The following is a 15,890-nucleotide window of genomic DNA, read 5'->3' as shown; positions in this document are numbered from 1 at the left end:
TTTAAAGCCAGTACAGTATCCCTACTTCTGGGAACACTTTTTCTGCCATATTCTTCTGCGACTGAAGCCTCTTCTAGATTTTCCATGCTCTCTACTCCATTTTACTTCCCACTGCTGCCCAATTTGCTGAGTGCTTCCAGCATTTTCTGTCAATATTACAATTTCAATTAGATCACAGAAAGGAGGCACAACCCAGAGGCTGCATTATACTTGAATGTAGCTAAAGGTTCTACATAACATTTTATATTTGCTATAATTTTAAAGACGATAAAATATTTGAAATACAAATTAGGGAGTTAAAAGAGAGAACTTTTTACAATCATTGAATAGCTCAGTAGTTGATGTCACAATCTGTAAATTAAATACAACTACTTTTATATTGAGTATAAAACCTTTGGAATAAACAAAGATTATCAGAGAATAAGCCAAATGAGAACCACATTTGTAGATCTTATCTGAGATCTGTCTTAAGTTGTAAAATGTAAATAATTGCTTGTTTATTAATTGCAAATCATTCCTTAAGATCATAATCAGCAATTAGCATTTAATTAAAACAACGGTGGAAAACCTCAGATCAGGCAACATTGGGGATAGGAAAACATTAACTCTGTTTCTCTCTCCAAAGATGCTATATGATCTACTGATGATTTTCTGCATTTTCCTTTTATTTCAGATTTTCAGCAACTGTAGGTTTTCTCTGTGTTTCAGTCAATGTTATACCATTGTTTTGCATTTAAGAGAGCATCTTTTTCAAAAACACCAGAACTGATTTCATTTTGTCTACTTCAAAACAAATTTGGAAAATAGTGTCTTATAACTCAATTAGAATGTATGTTTGTACTTACCCAAGTTAAACACAAATTTACACCAGTGATCTTCACTACTTTTTAAAGTGTGGGGTGGGGTTGGAATTGGGAAATATCTTTATGTTAGAAACACATTTAGTACTAAATTAACACAGAGCTTGCTATACATGAATGATACAATCTTACAAAGTGACATATATACTATTACAAAGAGAAAGTAAAATATAGAATTACTCATATTTAAAGAGTAAGAGTTTATTTAAATAGGGAACAAATAACACAAAAATATTTAGAAGTAAAAAAAAGTAAAAAAACAAGCAAAAATGTGTTTGTTGCCCATTGCTTCTGCTCATGTTGTGTCTGTGATATATCCTGGCTATGCTAGTAAAACAGGTCTAAATGCTCTTTAAACAATGTGTACCCCCATTGTCTTTCATTGTCATTGTGGAGAAGGTAGATTTGGTAAAAAAAGATTAAATCAGTTTTGCATACATTGTTTCAGAGATGGGCATTGTGTATCAGGACCAGGTTCCAAAAATTAGAATAGGACAGTATATGTGTAATAGTTAACTTAAATAATGGAATTAAAGAATGGTGAGATAGTGCTCATTGTCCTTCAGATATCGGATGGCAGAGGGGAAGAAGCAGTTCATGAATTGTTGAGTGTGTGTCTTAAGGCTCCTGTACCCGCTTCTGGATGGTGTAATGAAAAGAGGGCATGCCTGGATGGTGGGGTCTTTAATGATGAATGCCCACCTTTTTGAGTGCCCATGATGGAACTTGCTGAGTTTACAACTTACAACATTAACATTGTGTTTTATAGGATTGCATTTATATTCATACTGATTGTGTTTTGTTGTTCTTTAGGTGTTTTTCATGCTTATTTTTTGTATGTATATATTTGTCTTATATAAGTAGTGCAAAATATAGGAAATAAAAAGAGTATTTAGGTAGTGTTCATGAGTTCAATGTCCATTCAGAAATCAGACGGCAGAGGGGAAGAAGCTGCTCCTGAGTCAGATGACTGATTGGAGAAGACACAGTTATGTAAAAGGGTTCTCAAGGAAATGAGAAAACAAAACTCCTTGAATTTGGACTTGAATTTCACCCTCAATTCTTCCAACATTATGAACTGAATTGTAATTGCAATATTTCAGCATGTGGATTTTATGAGAGGTCAGGGTGACTACTCTGAGTTTGAGAAAAGGAACAAAGTGTGTGTAAGGAATTATTAAGTTTGTATTGTTTTGAAAAGTGATGATGAATGCAGCTTATTACTCATATTAGCTATTTTCTGTTTCATTGCAAATAAGAGATATAGAACATTCAAATAGCCAAAATACCTGCTCTGGATTTCCTGGTCTTTCTCCTTTGCCCATTCTTTCAAGGAATTTATAAATCCAAGGACGAATACACCAGAATCAAAGTTCAAAGTAAAATTTATCATCAGAATGCATATATTCACTATATAAAACCCTGAGATTCTTTTTCCTGTGGGCATATTCAGCAAATCAATAGAATAGTAACTGTAAACAGGATCAATGAAAGAGTATATTGAGCATGGAAGACAACAGACTGTGCAACTGCAAATATAAATAAATAGTAATAAATAATGACAGCATAAAATAACAAGATAAAGAATCTTTAAAGTGAGATCATTGATTGTGGGAGGGATTGTAACTATTCTTGAACCTAATAGAGTGAGTCCTGAAGTCTTGTACCTTCTACTTGATGGTAGCAGTGAGAAAAGAGCATGGCCTGGATGGTGAGGATCACTGATGATGAATGCTGCTTTCCTGACAGTGCTTAATGTAGATGAGCTCAATGGTTAGGAGGTTTTACCTGTGAAGTACTGGGTCGAATCCAAACCTTTTGTAGGACTTCCTATTCAAAGGCATCGGTGTTCCCATATTAGGCCATATTGCAGCCAGTCAATACAGTTTCCATGACACATCGATAGAAGTTTGTCAAAGTATTGATGTCATGCCAAATCTCCGCAGACTCCATAGGAAGTAGTGGCGCTGTCGTGCTTTCTTTGCAAATACTTTTATATGATTGGTCCAGAACAGGTTATGGGACAACCATTTCACTTTGTTGTGCATTATAAAATTGATGTACTCTGTTTCATAATCCCGGTAATGTTCAAAGCTGTTAGTGATTCAGTGTTTTTGCAACAATGACATTGACCACCTTCATTAATGAATTCCTGTTCAAGTGGAAATAGAAAACATATTATCATATTACTTTATGGATCAAAATTCCAGGCTGACCCACTCCCATAAAACAGTCTATCTAGTAAGTTTGTTTATTTGCTATTAAGTAAAGTTGCCTGAAACTAGGAAGGTTTCAACCTCATCAAGCAGCATTCCATGATTTTGGTACTTCCACTTCTCGTGGTTTGTTTTATCCATAATGTCTGAGATTAGAAACTGAGTTAGGAAGCAATGGAGGGAATATCTCTAGCAAAGAGTCATAATCCAACTTGGAGGCATCAGAGAGTTGGCATTCAGTACCTATAAAGCAGTTTGACAAACATCAACTATCATCTTACAGGAGCAAGACAGATCAGCTGGTTGAGAGGTGTTGAAACAGCCTCACATTCAACATCAGCAAGATCAAGGAACTTATCATGGACTTCAGGAAGGGGAGGTCAGGAGAGACCAGCAGTGAAAAGGATGAGCAGTTTCAAGCTCCTGGGTGTCAGCAACTCAGAGGATCTATCCAGCACTTAATATATTGATGCAAATACTTACAAATTTGTAACGGTGTATGGTGGAAAACATTCTGACTGGTTTGCAGCACAGCCTGATGTGGAGTCTCCAATGCATAGGATTGTAAGAAGGTCATAGACTCAGCTATCTCCAACACAGGCACAACCTTTCCTACCATCAAGGACATCTTTAAGAGGCAGTGCTTCGAAGACCCTCACCATCCAGGACATGTCCTTTCTCTGGGAGGAGTTACAGGAGCTTGAAGACCTATACTCATTCAGGAACAGCCTTCTCGCCTCTGTCATCAGATTTCTGAAGAGTTCATTAACCCATGAGCACTACTTTGTAATTTCTTCTGTTGGCATTTATTTTTGAATTTATAAATTTTACATCTTTGCACCATACTACTGCCGCAAAACAACAAACTTCACGTCATATGTCAGTGTTAATAAATCTGGTTCTGATGTTCAGATTGATGGGTGGGTGGCAAATGAAAAATTGAGTGAATTGGAAACCACATACTTTAAAATTAAAATTTGTCTGAAAGTGTAGATGCCAGAAAGAGGAGTCCACTGGAACGAGAATTTGTTTAGTGTGGGGTGAGGATTCTCCTGGACAAAGGCAGCTGAAGAGCTCAATGTCATGGGTGACTCAAAATGTGTAAAACTGGATTTCTAATAGTAGATCATCTGACAGTTTGTAACTTGCATGCCGCTCAATGATTGTAATTGGCCTTTTATCACACCCACCCACCATGGCCTGTTCATAGACTGTATGTCCAACTACCATTAGGGAGGAAGCAACAAAGCAACCACACCAGGACCACCAGACTCAAGAACAGTAACACTTCCACCCCTCCAACCACCACTGTTTTATTTATTGTGTTTTCTTGCACTGCATCAGATCTGGAGTAGCAATCATTTTGTTCCCCAGAATCAGAGTCAGGTTTATTATCACTGGCATATGACATGATAATATTGTCACTGGCTATATTATCCTTATCAGAAGCTGGTGCCTGAAAAAAAATTACAAGGTAAAATTACCTTTGGCTCATATGATTGTCCAGCTCTGACTGAGCAGCAACATCAAGCTCTCAATCCAACTGATGTCAGCTATGACAATAGTCCATTCCACCATCCTTTATTTAGAGACACAGCACGGCAATAGGCCCTACTGGCCCATGAGCCCACAATGGCCAATTACACCCACTTAGCCAATTAACCTACCATCTTGCAGAAACTTGTAAAATTAATCAGCTCTATCATGGGTACCAGCTTCCGCAGTATCCAAGGCACCTTCAAGGAGTAGTACCTTAAGAAGGTGGCTTCCATCATTAAGGATCCCACCACCCAGGACATGCTCCCTTCTCACTGTTACTGTTGGGAAGGAGGTATAGAAGACTGAAGGTACACACACAGGAATCCAGAAACAGCTTCTTCACCTTTGCCATCCGATTTCTAAAGAGACATTGAACCCATGAACATTATCTCACTACTTTTTTTATTTCTATTTTTGCATTACTTATTTAAACTTAACTATTTATATATATACACACACACACACTATACTTTTTCCTCTCTGTATTTAGAATCAGAATCAGAATCAGGTTTATTATCACTGGCATGTGTCATGAAATTTGTTAACTTAGCAGTAGTTCAATGCAATACATAATCTAACAGAGAGAAAAAATAAAATAAAAAATAATAGTAATAAATAAATGAGTAAATCAATTACATATATTGAATAGATTAAAAAATGTGCAAAAACAGAAATACTGTATATTAAAAAATGTGAGGTAGTGTCCAAAGATTCAATGCCCATTTAGGAATCAGATGGCAGAGGGGAAGAGGCTGTTACTGAATCGCTTAGTGTGTGACTTCAGGCTTCTGTATCTCCTACCTGATGGTAACAGTGAGAAAAGAGTATGCCCTGGGTGCTGGAGGTCCTTAATAATGGACGCTGTCTTTCTGAGGCACCACTCCCTTAAGATGTCCTGGGTATTTTATATGGAGCTGACTAGATTTACAACCTTCTGCAGCTTCTTTCGGTCCTTTGCAGTAGCCCTTCCATACCAAACAGTGATGCAGCCTGTCAGAATACTCTCCAGGGTACAACTATAGAAGTTTTTGAGTGTATTTGCTGACATGCCAAATCTCTTCAAACTCCTTATAAAGTATAATTGTGTACCAGAAATGATATTAAACAATCTTGAATCACCACTTCCTGCACTGATTGCACATTAGTTCATTTACTTAATATCCAAAACGTTATTGATCTCCATGTTGAATGTACTCAAGACACAGCCTCCACAATCCTCGTGTACACTCTCCACGGAAGTCGAGGTCAGTCTGAGACTTGGTGGCAGTGGCACAGGATTATTTGCATTTTCATCAAGGCAGAAGAATTTTGGTTTAAAACCTGTTGAACTGTCTACTCTTGGGTTGATGCAGAATACCCCTCACGATTATGCTGAAGTATCTTCAAAGCCCTGGTCGGTATTTGATGTTCGATTAATGCCATTTGATTTCGTAACAAAAAAAAAGTGATCTGCTGTGCAAAAATATGGCTACCTGACTCGATGCACCAGTGATCTAAGTAAGTTTTGAGCAAGTATTTTTTCATTACACCCGTGCATATATGTATTTTTGTACATGACAATAAATTCGGCATTAACTTAAACTGCATTAATGCCTTCAAAAGTACTGCAATGAGAAATCACAGAGAGTTTGTTTTCCTTTGTATGTTCAAGTGAAAGGTTCAAAAGTACACAGGAACCGGTGAATTGGTGGGAGTGTTGGGTCAACAGGAAGGGACGGACAAAAGGGAGACGTTAACGATTTTCTGGAGAACGAACCTATCAGCCTTACCAAAAGGCAGTGAGACTCCGAGGCCCGAATTAGCACGCCCCGAACTCTGAAAAAGCCAGAAGTTTTTGTTTTAAACCCGAGCGAGAACTCACACTCCGCTGCGTCTAGTTCGTCATCTGGTGTGCGAATAAAGCGCTTTTTTTTGAATAAAGCCGCTGGACTTTTTGAAAGGGCCGGGAGGTTCCCGCTCTGGGGGCGCGCAGATCTCGCGAGAGCTGGCGGCCGGACGGGGAATTGGAGCGGAGAGCAGTGCGCAGCTCCAGCTGGGGAATGGCGCTGACGTTAAAGTGAAAGGAGCGGGAGCGAGGGACAGGAGCCGGACACACAGCGAGTAGAAAGGGCAGCGGAGCACCCTTCCGGAGACTCGGCTCCGGTAGCGGAGAGGAAGGAGCCGACGATACGGGGCCGGTGCCCCGGATTGATGACACGACCACCGGTTTCATCTAGCGGTGGCGGGGGCTGCTGCTGCTGCTGCATCCGATCGCAAGCAGGTAGAAGTCGCCTCCCGATCCGATCAGAGCCTGATCTTGGTGGGGAGGTGGGGGAGGAGTACGTTGCGAGGGAGGCCGGCATGGTTGTTTCCACCGCCGAAAGGGGTGACTTTTAGACGGCGGAGCCTGGCGGCATGCGTGGGGTGGGTGGGGGCTGACTCAGTGCCGTGTAGGCCTCAGACCGCGCGGTCAGTGCTGCACACTGAATGCCCAGCACTTGGATACCCGCTGCAGCATCGTGGTTTTCGATCGTGGGAGGAATTGTGATGGGATGAGGAAAGGGGGGGGGAAGAAGGATATGTCTGCATGCCTCTGGCCATATTCTCAGTGCTCTTCATGTGCACCGGGCAATGCAATGGCTTATCAAATCTGTATCTTAGTGGTACTAAAGTCCACAGGAAGATGAAGCCACCCAGCCTCCTTCGTTTCATTTGGAAACGTTATGCTGTGATATGCAGTTTGGAGGGGGAAATTTGTAGGTTACATTTGTAAATAAAAAATATATTTGTTAGCCCATGAATTCCTGTAGACCAGCATCTAGTATGTCTATTGTACCTGTTTGGGACCAGAACATCTAAAATGAAGCTGACCCGATGTCGAGGGATCATATCTTGGAGTTAAATATGAATGATTTACTTGTAGTTTATAAAAATCTATATTCTGGAAACCTGAAATAAAAAAACCAAAAAAGTTAATAATACTTACGAGGTCATCGACAACCTTATGAATATTTCTAGCATTTCATTTATTCTGTAAAATTAGGTGTTGAAATTTACTTAACTGCACAGAAAGAAATACGTTTAATTTCAAAGAAAAAATCATGCCTTGACATTCGCATCGAGTATGTTCTTATTTGACACAGTATATTTCGTTTTGGGTATGTTCAGGTTTGTTGATTTAATACAGATTTTTTTCACTGTGTCATGTGCAATGTTTCATTGCAGTCCTGTAAATTATGTTGACATTGTTGCTGATCTTGAGGCTTGTAGAGCATGAGCAGTGAAATTTAATGTGTTGACATAGAGAGAGCAAGGTATAAGTAAGTAAAAGGAAAATCAAGTGCTGAAAGTTTGAAAAAGAGGCACAAGTATGTAGCTCACACAGTTCCAATGCAGGCCTTGAACACTGCTACTCTGCCTATTTCGATTAAGATTAGGTTAAATAGCTGGGGAAAATATTCTCAGCTGCCTTCCTAATAATTTGCCTTAATGGAGTAAAATATTTCAAGAGTGTTAGCAAACAAAATTCAACACCAAGCCACATATTAGGACAGATTGTAAGAACTTGGTCAAAAGTACTAATTTTTAAAATGGTTTAGTGTGTTAAGGCACAAACAGTAGACAATGTTAGAGCTTTTAAATATATTTTTTAAAAAAAGATTACTGATGAAGGGTCTCAGCCTAAAACGTTGGCTCTTTATTCAACTCCATTGATGCTGCTTGACCTGTTGAGTTCCTCCAGAATTTTGTGTGATTTTCCAGTATCTGCAGAAATGTTTATGAAATATTATTTATTTATTGAGATACAGTGCAGAATTAGTCCTTCTGGTCCTTGAGCCATGCCACCCAGCAGCCCCCAGTATATCCCAAGTCTAATCATGGGACAGTTTACAATGACCAACCAGTATGTCTTTGGACTGTGGGAGGATACCCACATGGTCGTGGGTAGAACCTATGAACTCTTTACAGACAGTGGATGGAATTGAAGCCGTATTGTTGTTGCTCTAAAGCATTGTGCTAACTACTACGCTACTGTGCTGCTCCAATACACTAACATCCTGTATCATGCTTTATTTTGTAGAGCTTTATCTGAGCACTGTAAAATAAAGGGCTGAGGCCACAACAGGATTTGGTATGAATTGAAATTATAAACCATTATAACTAAAAGCTAACTTCAGTAAACAAATGAAATAAATTGGATATAAATAAGGACCTCAATGGATAATTAAAAATGATAGAACAAGTGGAATGTGTTGGAATGATGGCAATGGCATTTATGACCATTTCAGCATTTACTGACGTGAAACAAGTGTTGTGTCAGGTGATGGAAATGTGTGTCCTGAACAAGAATATGGATGTGCAGCTTGACACTTATTTTGGGTCAAGTGTAAACAACCGAGTTGAATTTAAGATGGTTGATGGAGAGAATGGTGTGTTTGGTCATTTGGGAGTGAGCTTTCATTGGAGGAAGGTGTTTCAATACTTTGGATGCTTTGACAGTTTGGAGGCAGTGGAGGAAAGGGAATTGGGTGGCTAGCTCAAACTGATTGTCAGCTATTTTAGATAGAAACTAAAACAATTGATAAATACATTTTTGGATGATGTCAATGGGCCGCACGTAAATGATAGTTATTTGGGAGCGGGGTGGGGCAGCACGGCTAGCATAACACAATTACAATGCCAGTGAACTGTGTTCAATTCCTGCCGCTGTCTGTAAGGAGCTTGTATGTTCTTCCCATGAGCATTTCATCCGAGTGCTCTGCTTTCCTTCCACGTTCCAAAGAATCAGAATCGGGTTTCATATCACCAGCATATGTCATGAAACTTGTTAACTTTACAGCAGCAGTACAGTGCAATACAGTATATGATTATTAAGAGTTTGAAGAGATTTGGCGTGTCAACAAATACGCTCAAAAACTTCTATAGTTGTACCGTGGAGAGCATTCTGACAGGCTGCATCACTGTCTGGTATGGAGGGGCTACTGCACAGGACTGAAAGAAGCTGCAGAAGGTTGTAAATCAAGTCAGCTCCATCTTAGGCACAAGCCTACAAAGTACCCTGGACATCTTTAGGGAGGGGTGTCTCAGAAAGACCGCGTCCATTATTAAGGACCTCCTGCATCCGGGACATGCCCTTTTCTCACTGTTACCATCAGGTAGGAGATACAGAAGCCTGAAGTCACACACTCAGTGATTCAGGAACAGCTTCTTCCCCTCTGCCTTCCGATATCCTAAATGGGCATTGAATCTTTGGACACTACCTCACTTTTTTAATATACAGTATTTCTGCTTTCACATGTTTTTTAAAATCTATTCAATATATGTAATGATTTATTAATTTATTATTACTTTTTATTTTATTATTTTTTTTCTCTCTGCTAGATTATGTATTCCATTGAACTACTGCTAAGTTAACAAATTTCACATCACGTGGTGAGGAAGCTGTTCCTGAATGGCTGCGTGTGTGCCTTCAGGCTTCCAACAGTAACAGTGAGAAGGGGGCATGCCCTGGGTGATGGGATCCTTAATGATGGAAGCCACCTTCCTAAGGTACTACTCCTTGAAGCTGCCTTGGATACTACGGAAGCTGGTACTCATGATAGAGCTGATTAATTTTACAAGTTTCTGCAAGATGGTAGGTGAATTGGTCATGTGTGTGTAATTGGCCATTGCGGTCTCGTGGGCGAATAGGGCCTATTGCCGTGCTGTGTCTGTAAATAAAGGATGGTGGAATGGACTATTGTCATAGCTGACATCAGTTGGATTGAGAGCATGATGCTGTTGCTCAGTCAGAGCTGGACAATAACACGAGCCAAAGGTAATTTTACCTTGTAATTTTTTTCAGGCACCAGCTTCTGATAAGGATAATATAGTTCTACATTTGTGTACCAGTGGTCAAGGTAATGCTGTTATCAAGCTGAAATACAACTTCTGGAGAAATTATTCTTTGGTAGTGTGGTTACTTTGTATCAGCTGATGTTTTGCAGTTTTAATAGTTTCATTTAAGCAGATTTGTCTGAGTTCCTAAATCTTAAAAAGGAAATACTTGCTTAAAAGTACACCTTCAAAAGCAGAGTTCCTACTCGATAGCCAGATAAATTTTGATGTTTTTGGAAATTGGGTAATTTAACAATTTATTGTTAGAAATAGTTCCATTCTATTATAGATTCCACCTTTGATCTAAATGCTAGTCAAATCAAATTTCTTTAGCAGGTTTAGAACTCATTTGCTTAAGGTTTTGTTGCGAGCAATGCTATTCTCTGAAATTTCTTCACTAAATTTGTCCATCTAGATTTTAAAGTGATTGGGAAGTCATTATTTCATAGCCATACGTTGTGCTTATTTATTTTGAATAGGAGAAAAATATGGACTTCATTTGATTGTGTTAATTTAGTTAGATAATTGCGCAGTGAGCCAGGGTCAATTTGTTGACTGCTTTCTCTCATTTTAGTGCTTAACAGTGAATTAATTTGTCTCCATTTATGACAACTTGCCCAGCCATGGTGCTGACTAAACTGTGATTCAATAGTTAGTCATCTTTTTTTTTGTTTTCCACATTAAAGGCAAGAGAATGTTCATAGGTACCTCTGCTAGCCCATACAACAATACAATTTGTACTTCATGGAAGTATATCTATGCTGCTATCCTCTATTATTGCTTGACTATTGTTTATTCTACATATGCTGTGAGTTTGCAAATGCCAGCCAGTCACTCTGCTGCAGTTGAAAGTGCTCTTTCAACTGACTATATGACTCATAATCAAATAGTGTAGGGTTGAGTCAAAATTGTATGATTTTTATGTATGCCAAATTATAACTGTTTCCTTATGCGATAATATCTGCTGAGTATTTGTTAGCTGTCTTTTAAAAGATGCTTCATAACAAGTTTTTATCTGTGGTCAAATTAAGTCACTAGAGGGCAAGCTACCACTGGTATTTTGTTGTAAAAGAGAGGGTAAAGAACCATATTGTGTTGTAAGCCTCTGGATACCTTGCCGTTGCTAAATTTACGTAAAGGTAATATTGATTTACTTCAATGTTCAAAGTAAATTTATTATCAAAGTAGATGTATGTCACCATATACAACCTGAGATTCATTTTGTTGTGGACTGACACAATAAATCCATAATAAAATAACAATAAAAAACCTCACCAACTTGGGTGTTCAGTCAGTGTATAAACGACGACAAACTGCAAATACAGAATGAAAGAAATTATGATAAATATCGATAACATAAGATGAAGAGCCCTTGAAAGTGAGTCATTAGGCTGTGGGAATATTTCAATGATGGGGCAAGTGAAGTAATCCCATTTGGTTCAGGAGCCTGATGGTTGAAGGGTAATAACTGTTTCTGAACCTGGTGATGTGAGTCCTGAGGCTACTGTACCACCATCTTGATGGCAACAGTGAGAAGAGAGCATGACCTAAGTGGTCCTAATGATGGATGCTGCTTTCCTACGACAACGTTTTCTATGGACGTACTCAATGGTGGGCACTGTTTACCAGTGATGGACAGTGCCGTATCCACTGCTTTTTGTGGGATTTTCCATTTAAGGGCATTGATGTTTCCATACCAAGCTTGGATGCAGCCAGTCAATGTACTCTCCACCACCCATCTATAGAAGCTTGTCATCTTTTAGATGTCTTCTGAACCTTCGCAGACTCCTAAGTAAGTAGAGGCACTATTTTGCTTTATTTGTATTTGCACTTGCATGCTGGAACCAGGACACGTCCTCTGAAATGATAGCACTGAGGAATTTAAAGTTGCTAATCCTCTTGCAGCTCTGATCTCCCAATGAGGACTGCTCATGGGCTTCCGGTTTCCTCCTCCTCAAGCCAATAGCAGCTCTTCGATCTTGCTGATATTGAGCAAGAGGTTGTTATTCAGCCCCCTATATGCTGATTTGTCACTACCTTCGACTGGACAGTGGTATCATCAGCAAACTTGAACATGGCACTGGAACCATACTTTGCCACACAGTCAGAAGTGTAAAGCAAATAAAGCAGTGGAGTAAGTACACAGCCTTGTGGTGGACCTGTGCTGATGGAGATTGTGGAGGAGATGTTGCGAATCGGACCTGATTGTGGTCTGCAAGTGAAGAAATCGAGGATCTAATTGCACAAGGAGGGATTGATGTCCGGGTTTTAAAGCTTATTGGTTAGTTTTTAAGGGTATGATGGTATTGAGTGCTGAGCTATAGTCGATAAATATCATCCTGATGTACTGTATGGATCTTTGCTGTCCAGATGTTCCAGAGATGAGTGAAAAGGCAATGAGGTGGCATGTGCTGTGGACCTGTTGCTGTGGTTGGCAAATTGGAACTGATCCAAGTCACTTCTTGGGCAAGAGTTGATGTTTCATCACCAACCTCTCAAAACACTTAATCACTGTGGATGTAGGTGCAGCTGGATGATAACATTGAAGCGGGTTAGCACGTTCATCTTGAGCACCAGTATAAGTGAAGTCTGCTTGAAGCAGGTTGGTACCTCTGACTGCCAAAGCAAAAGATTTCAGTGAACACTCCAGCCATTTGATCAGCACAGGTTTTATTACTTGGTCAGGTATCCCATCTGGGCTGGATGCTTTTTGTGGGTTCACTCTCTTGATGGCTGCCCATTGACTTCAGAGACTGAGGTCACAGGATCACTGGGGGCTGAAGGAGTTTGTGATGGTTCCTCCATTTTTTGACAGTCAAAGCTGGCATAGAAGGCATTGAGCTCATCTGGAAGCGAAGTCCTCTCTTAGCTATCGAGCATCTGTCGTTATTCAAGTTTAGTCTGGTACTGTCACTTTGCCCAGGAGATGGCTTTCTGAAGATTGTACCTGGACCTCTTGTAACTTGGTCACTTGACTTGAATGCCTCTGACCTGGCCCTCAGCAGATTGTAGATCTCATGGTTCATCCAGGGCTTCTGCTTGGAGAAGACTTAATGATTTTGTGGGACATACTCATCTACAACTGTTTTAATAAGTCTGTAATAATCATGCTGTATACATTCAGATCCACATATGAGTCCTTGAACATTGCATAGTCCAACTCGAAGCAATCCCACAACTGCTCCTCTGTCTTCCACAACCACCTCTTTATTAACCTAATATCTGGAGCTTTGCTCTTTAGCCTCTGTATGAAGGTGGAAGGGCAACTAAGTGATCAGATTTACTGAAGTATGGTCTGGGCATGGAACAGTAGACATTTTTTATCTTCATATAACAGTGGTCTCGTGTGTTGGGACTTTTTGGTGCTTTAGCTTATATGCTGATGGTAATTGGGTAGGGTTTTCTTCAAAGAAGCCTATTGAAGTCATTATCAATACATTCAATATCAATAAATAAAAAAATACCACTACACTTTTATTTAGTGTGTACTGCCCCGGTGGCAGGGCAGCTGTGCAGAAGAGAATTAGATACCAATATAATAAAACAGCAGGTCTGCAAGTGAATAATTTTAAATTTCATTGGGGTAAAGGTTACATATGTGGCTGAAATGAGATATTATTCCCCACAGTGCATCTGAAAGAAGCTGCTATTAAAAAGTACTACTTTAAAGACATAATTTATAACATGGATAAAAGCACGAAAGTTTTAGTTTCCCATCTGAATGTTATAATGTACTGATGTACAGAAAGAGTACTTCAGATACAAGTAGTATCTGACCCATAAAAATAAAAGACTACGGAGCCCCTCAAAGCTGCCATGCCATAACATAGGATTGTGGCTTTCATGGCTAATCCCCATTGCTTAACTCCCTTAGGCAATAACTCAAATCTTTACTTAATGGTATCGAGGATAAAAATGAGTTCATAAATCATTTTGTCATTGATTATCTGGAAATAATTACTTTAACTTCAGTTTATTAAATTTGTGAAAATCAGACCAATATTGTGGATTATTTTATAATTTGATCTTCTCCAACTTCCCCTTTTTACAAATATCTTGATGATTAATTTGTTTTTTATTAAATTTTAATGCCGTTCTCACAGGTTACAATACTATACAAGATTCCATATTAGAATAGTTCTTGAATTATTTGCAACAGATGCCTTTCAGATTCATTTAACATCATCCTCCCGAAGGCTGGTAGAGATTTTTCAATATTAACTGATATTTCATGCAAATTCTGTGGTAAATCCAGTTTTGTAAAAGAATATAGAAAAAAAATTAAATGGTTAGTAAGTTAAATGATATGAAAATAGTTGGTATCATAGATGATGAAGATGTTTTATCAAGAATTACAGTTGGATCTTGATCAGCTGGCTCTGTGGGCCAAAGAATCAGAGCAAACTCTGCGCCAAATGGCTTAATTCTGTTCCTGTGTTTTATGGAATGGCAAATTGAGTTTTATTCAGTTAAATGTGAAGTGTTGCATTTTGGGATGACAGGTTATTACAGTACTTTTACAGTGAACACTAGGGACCGGGGAAGTATTGTGTAGGGACCTAGAAGAAGTAATCAAGTACTTTGTTCCCTGAAAGGGTCTCACAGGGTGTTGAAGAAACTTTTTGGCAAGCTGGATTTCATTGATAATAGAAGTTAGGATGTTATGTTGCAGTTGTAGAAGACATTCATGAGATCACATTTTGAATATTGTTTTGGTCACCCTGTTGTATCAAAGATACCACTAAGTAGGAAAAAGTGCAGGACTGGCCTTGGAATGGGATCATAAGTGTATTGTTGTTTTCTTTGTGATTTCTTGAATGCAGAATTCAAAATTTTAATCAAAAGTTTTGAAGTTTGTGTTCCATCTTTTTGATTTGTTTTGCACACGGTTCTAGTTGCTTTCACTGTCTGAAGTAATTTTTTTACCAATACTTTTATATAAAAGTTGAGTTAGATGTGGGCCTTGTGTTCTTTGTAAATGACAACATTCCAATCAATAATAGCAATTGTAGGTTCGTTTTTGTATTTTGAATTAATAAGCAGCATCTTCTGTCTCTTCAGCTTTTTTAAAAAGTTCTGACAACTTTTAAGCTTTTTTTTGGAAGATCTGGGAGACTAATTGAAAATACTAAGAATTCAAATAGGAAAAAAATTATTATTTCCTTTATTTTGCAAGCCTTAATACTACTTGCAGAGAATTGTTATTGACTGAGGATTGAGAACTTCCTTTTTTGTTTAAAAAAGAGGAAATATTTTAATGATGCATCCAAGTAGAGGAAGAATGTACGTACTATCAATGTGACTTGAAAGTGTTATGGAGCTTAGTAATTAAAGAACAAAATCTCGAAATACAATAAAATGCATCCTGAAATCGTGTAAGTGCAAGGAGAAAGCAATGGGTACTTTTATGTATCCTTGC

General features: G+C 38.7%; 1 protein-coding gene across 2 annotated transcripts in view; it reads left to right on the top strand.

Annotated features, from left to right (window-relative positions):
• The first annotated feature begins 6,618 nt into the window (after positions 1 to 6,618).
• Positions 6,619 to 15,890, top strand: part of ahctf1 (AT hook containing transcription factor 1) — a 111,330-nt gene continuing 102,058 nt past the window's right edge. For both annotated transcript variants that reach the window (XM_059985585.1, XM_059985586.1), the window contains exon 1: positions 6,619 to 6,875. The gene's annotated coding sequence lies outside the window, so the exon portion shown is untranslated. The remainder of the gene's footprint in view (positions 6,876 to 15,890) is intronic.

This window comes from Hypanus sabinus, chromosome 12, assembly GCF_030144855.1.
Source record: "Hypanus sabinus isolate sHypSab1 chromosome 12, sHypSab1.hap1, whole genome shotgun sequence".
Taxonomy (NCBI): domain Eukaryota; kingdom Metazoa; phylum Chordata; class Chondrichthyes; order Myliobatiformes; family Dasyatidae; genus Hypanus; species Hypanus sabinus.
The sequence above is the reverse complement of the archived record's forward strand: the minus strand, read 5'-3'. Positions and strand labels throughout refer to the sequence as shown.